Raw genomic sequence first — 6,950 nt, 5'->3', positions numbered from 1 at the left:
TCTCTTTTTCAATGTCCTGTAGTTTTCTGAGTATAGGTCTATTACCTCCTTAGTTAAGATTATTCCTAGGTATCTTAATTTTTTGTTGTTGCAATGGTAAATGGGATTGTTTTTGTTGTTATTTCTTTTTCTGTGAATTCATTATTGGTGTGTAAAAAATCCATAGATTTCTGGGTGTTGATTTTTTTATCCTGCTACATTGCTGAACTCATTTATTAAACCTAGTAGTTTTTTTTTTTTTTATGGAGTCCTTAGTGTTTTCTATGTACAATATCATGGAATTTGCAAATAATGACAGTTTTACTCCTTCTTTTCCAGTTTGGATGCATTTTATTTCTTCTTGTCTAATTGCTATAGCCTGCACTTCCTGTACTAGGTTGAACAGGAGTGGTGAGAGTGGGCATCACTGTCTTGTTCCTGTTCTTAGGGAAATAGGTTTTAGTTTTTTTGCCATTGAGTATGATTTTGGCTGTAGGTTTGTCATATAAAGCTTTTATTATGTTGAGATATGATTCCTCTATTCCCACTTTGCTGAGAGTTTTTATCATTTTGTCAAATGATTTTTTTTGCATCTATTGATATGACAATGTGATTTTTGTCTTTCAATTTGTTTATGTAATGTATCATGTTTATTGATTTGTATCCCCAGATTAAATACCACCTTTGCATCTCTGGAACAAATCCCACTTGATAATGGTGTATGATCTTTCTAATGTAATGCTGGATCTGAATTTCTAGGATTTTGTTGAGGATTTTAGCATCTCTGTTAGTCAGAGATATTGGCCTGTTGTTCTCTTTTTTTAGTGTCTTTATCTGGTTTTGGGATTAGGGTGATTACAGCCTAAAACCATCATAGACAGGAAATAGAAAGAATGAGAAATCCATGCTGAACCCAATTGGTATGGCTCAATGTCAACATATGAACCAGGAAGTCTCAGTTCACTTCTTGGTCAGGACCCATACCTGGGTTATTGGATAGTCTCCAGTTGGATCATGCAGGAGGCAGCCAGTCAATGATGCTCTCTCATCATTTATGTTTCTATCTCTCTTTCCCTCTCCCTTCCTCTCTGAATCAGTCATAAATGAAAAATACAATATCTATAATAAAGAATACACTAAAATGAATCAACAGGAGATTTGGTGAAGCAAATAATCAAACCAGTAATTTAGAAGACAAGGTAGTGGAAAACATCCAATTAAAGCAGCAAAAAGAAAAAGAATTTTTAAAAGTGACAATTATTTTAGGTACATCTGGAATAATATGAAGCATAAAACATTCCTATCATATGGATACCAGAAGGAGAAATGAGAGAGCAAGAGATTGATAACCTATTTTTAAAAATAATGACTGAAAACTTCCTAATCTGCTGGACGAAAAAGACACACAAGTCCAGGAAATACTGAGAGTCCCTAACAAGATGAATCCAAAATGGTCCATACCAAAGTGCATTATCATTTACATGGCAAAGGCTAGAAATGAAGAGTGAATCATAAAAATAGCAACAAAAAGACCTAACGGGTGCTGCCATAACACTTCCAGTTAATTTCTCAATAGAAATTTTCAAGGCCCAAAGAGATTGGTATGAAATATGTAACATCTTAAAAAGTAAGGACTTAAAAGCAAGATTACTCTACCTAGGAAGGTTATCATTTAAAATTGAAGGAGAGATAAAAGACTTCACAGGGAAGAAAAGTTAAGAAGTTCATTACCACCAAACCAGTATTACAAGAAAAATTTAAGGAACTTCTCTAAGAAGAAATAACAATTTAAAAAAAGAACATATTATTAATAATCAATTTAAATGTAAATACATGAAATGCTTCAATCCAAGGTCATAGGGTACCTGAATAGATGAGAAAACAAGACCGATATATATGCTGTATACAAGACACTCCCTACAGAATGAAAGACTCATAGAGCCTGAAAATAAAGGGGTGGAAAATATACTTCATGAAATGAAAATTAAAAAAGCTAAAAAGCTAAAACAGCATAGTTATATCAGGCAACATACAATTTTTGACTCTGTGCACGGGCTTGGATGCCCAGTGACTCCCAGTATCCTTCATGTCTCACTTTTGTTCTTCAATGTGCACTTGAACTTTGGCCAGATAGCACCTGTGCTCTTCTGGGGTGCCATCCCTGCCTCCCTAGGGCATCTGTGAATTGTGGAAGAGGTTGTTTGTGTAGAAGTTACCCTGATTATCCCTCTCCAAGTTCTCAACCACATCCATCAGCTTCTCTAACTACTCCCTCTGTTCCTCCACCGTCGTCAAGTTCTTGAGGCCACAGTATCTCTTCCCACACTCCTGGACCAGGATCTGCAGGCTGCAGTTGTCCGTTTTGGCTACATACTCACCTATGGACTCTCTCCATAAGTCTTCCTTGTGGGTGAAGATTACCACCACGTGCCTCATGGCTTCTGCCCCAAAGACCTCCTTCGCCCTCCTCATTGCCACTATGTCCTGGGCAGTAAAGCCAACCAGCTGCATCACCGGCAGAAGAACATGGGGCCCTGGGGCTGAGAGCAAATAGCAGTTAATGATGTCCTTATACAACTCTTGGTCTTGGCCTTCGCCAGGATGGAGGGCATGTCAACCACCAGGATGTTCTTTCCATTCCATGTGCCTGTGGCCACCTGGCACATCCTTGCCATGGCCTGGACCCCCAGCCTGGACTCAAACGCAAGCTGACAGAGGATACTGTTCTCACTGGCACTTTTTCTGCAACAAGATTTTCCCACCAGTTTGAGCCTCAGTGAGGAAGATGATGGAAACTGGTTACCTTCTTCACTTCCTGAAAGAGAAAAATTATGTGTCTTATTAAGCTACTGTTGCTTCTGATATTTCAGTCCTGGACCCTCAGGGTATCTCATTAAAGCTGTGGGCCTTCCTCCAAAGAAAGTGTCATATCTAAATACATACAAAGCTTTCCAACAACTTTAGGAGGTTCTCGGGTCATAGGAAATCTACATAGGAAGCCTACTTTGGACCCATAGCCAACAGTAATAACTGCTACACTGAAGAAATTGCTCCAAGTCCTTCATCTAGACCAGGGAAGATAGATTTTCTGAAAGTAAAGTGGTCCTTGTGTTTCTCCAGGGATGGTGCCTAGCCCAGTTTCATGCTAAATAAATGTGAAGTTAGAAGGAGGCAGAGGATAAGAAGTCACACATGGGAAGATATTACCACCTCTTTTCACCCACAAATTCCCATGAACACTTGTATATAAGTGCTCAACATATTCATCTAAACCTTAGGAGAAAAGAAAGTGTCAGCTATGACCTTCCACCAAGGACCAGCTAAGGGTCCCTGGGTCTCTGTTCCTTGGGTGGGAGTTCTCTGCTTAAAACTGAGACAACAGAAGGGCCATAGTTAATGTGAAAGGCAAAAATCTGAGAGATGACTCAGGATGGGTGGCTGAAGAGGACTGGAATTTAAGACCACTAGTAGTATATGTGATGGAAAGATCTCCTACTTGGCTGGTTGAATTACAGGAAGTTAACAAAAGTGGTCTTGGAGAGGGCGACACTGAGCCAAGAGCTAAAACCTTCAAGGGACCAAGAAGGGTGAGAACCTGGGGAGGTCTAGAGTTCTATGAGCCCAAATGGATTCCAAGTTCATTGCAGTGTCCTAAAATCTATTATTTTATTTCTTCTACTCTGTGTTGGTTCTTCCTTTTCTGCAGTGTTCTGGGGTGTTTTGAAGCATGCATGATTAGTAAATCTTTCTGGGAGGTATTTCTATTTTCTGCTCAAAGTGGCCAAGGAAAGATAAAATTTGTTCACAATTCAATTCAAAACCCTGCAACTTCTGACTTGAAGTTTCATTTCCACATTTCCCACACATCATGTGCACGGAGAGCATCACACTGAAGGGGTTTGGTGGAGGTTGAGGTGAAGGTGGTAGGGAAGTTAAAGAAAAAATGAGCACTGACTTTTTATTCTTCAGTTTAAAATCACTGGTTTCTGTCACTGTGTTTGAGGTGAGGAAACGATGCCTCTTGAGGATTTGGAGCCTTTATACCTTCAGCTTTAGTTCCATATCTGCTCTTTGGAAGACCTTCCATCCTCTTCTGGGATAAAAACAGGAAAAGGATAAAAAGTAAGTGTCCACATGGAGTTGTTAAGGCCTGAGGTCACCTCCAGTTCAGACTACTAAGAATAATTCTTCATTGAGGAACCATTTCCATTGCTAATTTTCTAACTTACATTATGCCCCCTCAAAAGTCTATGCATAACTTTAAGTGAACCTGGTGAAGCTAATACAATGGACTGTGAACACAATGCTTGTCTTTTTCTTTCTGTCTCATCATACAGGAAAGCAGGGAGTATTTTAAAACAAATCCATTACTTATGTCTCTTGAACTGGATAAGGCATGAAATGAAAAAAAAAGCAACAAAACCATTCTTTATGGAATGAGGAGGGGAATATTATTTTATTTTATATTTTGGAATCAAAGTAGGCCAACTTTCTGGAAAAAGTACTTCCCTCTCATGTCAGTCCTTGAAGAAGTCATGTCCCAGATCCAACCTTTCCCTGGGAAGGTGCACTGTACTTTTCCTCTTGGCCACTGGATACCCATGTGTCACAAAGAGTTTTAGGCACCAGAAATTCTCATTACTTCAAACAAGCCAATGCCATTTACAGCAATGTGATTTTCTCTCTGTTCTAGCAAGTTTGTGATTAGCCCTCTGAGCAGTTGGTGGAGAGAAGGCGGTTCCATGGGCAAAGAGAAGGAATCAACACTGAGGACAAATTCAAGAAAAACTCACTTCCTGCTCAGTGTTTAATCAAATGTTTTTCCTGGCTGCCTCTATGGTCCTTGTTTCCCAGTGATCACCATTTTGTATTTCAGTAGATTTAAACAGAAATTGGCAGAACCATTGGCATGAATTAGCATAAATGTCTCATTCAAATGAGGCATAATATTGTGTCACTCATTTTTTTGTTAGAAAAGACAAGATGTTACATACCTAAGATGAGGTTATATTTACTTATTCAGTTTTAAATATTATGCAGTTATGAAACAAGTTTTAAGTGAACTTATGAAACAAAAATCCAAAATTTGCAATGAACAAATATAAGTATTTTGGCATTTTTACTGCAGATATTCTGTTTGATTAAAATGTTAACACATTACACATGAATTTCATTTATGATTTTCTCTCTCCCTCTGCCCTTCAGGGGCAACTAATATTCTGAGTTTTTTATGTATCATCTCATGTGTGTATTTACACTTTTTCAGACTCTGTTCCTTAGTAGATAAAAATCACGTCTCTTTTAGACACTCCAGCTTTAGTTTAAAAAGCAACACACCAAAACACCTTACTCTCCCTGCTCCCACTTTATATTGAAAGGCCAGGAATAGTCAATTTAACAAACATTTTAATCCACGTATTGGAAATATTGGATAAAGTATAGACAAATATCAAGTGTGGACCAAAAACCATTCAGGTTACTCCTGTCTCATTTAAAAGAAGATGTATGTGTGGTTATTTCTGATATCCATTTGTTTTCTTGGCCTTTTAAAAGACTCCATTCAAATCTAGCTGCAGGAAACGGACTGTCTCTAAATTTTTTCCAACTGGTTTTCCTACCTGTTTCTGGCTTCTACTAGTTATTTCAGTTGTTTGATTGTTTTCTGTTCCTTTTTCATTCTTGATTTCTTTATCTCACAGTCTCCCATGTTGACTGGGAAAAGCAGTTTTGTGGTGTGCTTCCTGTTTTGCAGCTTTTGGCCTCATTGTCCTTTGTTTTCTAGGTGACTGTGTTTGAGATTGGCTTATACTCTGCCCTTGTGGTTTAACACTCAGGGTGGTTTCTGGGTGTGGCTTGAGACCAGGGACTTGTTTGTTTCTCAGAGTTAGAGTTCAAAAGGTCATTCCAATATGGGTTCCTCGCTGGGCACTTCACTAACAACTGCTGGATAAGTGACCAAGTCCATTGGAAATACTTTGTCTGAAAATTTCTTCAGGGAAAAGCCACCATAATGCAGAACCTTGTACCTGTTATTCACACATATTCTGGCACCACCTGTAACAATTACATTGAGCTCCTCCCACCTGGGCACCAAGAAAAGTATGTAAAACTAGAAGCCACTGTTTTGGAAATAAGTTGGTGTTTTTTAACACTTCACACCAATCTTTGTCTTAAAGTTAAGATTACATAGCAAAAAGCAACAATAAAAATATTACTTTGAGAAGAGTTTGGCCAACTCATCATAAATGGGGTCATTTTAATCATTGCACTATAGCATTTTCTTCATTTGTTGCAAGTAGAAGAATATTTGTTATCCACAGCAGGAAACTATTGTTTGGTTGACATCTGTACTAGCTATTGTTAACTCACCAGCAACTCTTAGATCCTATATCTCGGAATCTGTCTTGGCCTTAGACACTTTACGGCTAAAGTTTCATGATACTAGTCAAAGCTTTCATGCTTTGGATGCTCTATTTAAGCACAAGACGTGGTTGTTGCAGGGTAGTTTTAGTTTCTGCAGGAAGTAAAGGAGATGGAGGATTCACAGACAAAGCTCTGTCTCATCAAAGGGAGTGCTTTTATACACTATCTCATTAATTAAACATTTCTTTCTTTCTTTTATTTATTTTTTGCTTTGTTTTGTTTTTCATTATTGATTATAGTATTACATATGTGTCCTTATTGCCCCATTCCCCCCCACTCCCAGTCATGCCCTTACCCCCCTAGTGTCTGTGTCCATTAGTTAGGCTTTTATGAAAGCATACAAATCCTTTGGTTGATCTTTCCCCTTTATCTCCACCTTCCCCTACCTTCCCTCTGAGGTTTGACAGTCTGATCAAAGCTTCTTTGTCTCTGGATCTGCTTTTGTTCATCAATTTATGTTGTTCATTATATTCCATAAATGTGTGAGCTCATGTGATATCTTTCTCTAAGAGGCTTATTTCACTTAGCATGATGCTAAGTTTTTTATG

At 38.3% G+C, this 6,950-nt stretch overlaps 1 pseudogene; it reads right to left on the bottom strand.

Moving 5' to 3' along the window:
• Positions 1-2,063: 2,063 nt before the first annotated feature.
• LOC129151522 (GTPase IMAP family member 5-like) lies at positions 2,064-4,066 on the bottom strand (annotated as a pseudogene).
• Between the last annotated feature and the right edge of the window lie 2,884 nt (positions 4,067-6,950).

Source organism: Eptesicus fuscus, chromosome 14 (assembly GCF_027574615.1).
Source record: "Eptesicus fuscus isolate TK198812 chromosome 14, DD_ASM_mEF_20220401, whole genome shotgun sequence".
Lineage (NCBI taxonomy): Eukaryota > Metazoa > Chordata > Mammalia > Chiroptera > Vespertilionidae > Eptesicus > Eptesicus fuscus.
Note: the sequence above shows the minus strand (reverse complement) of the source record. Positions and strands in the feature narration are given on the sequence as shown.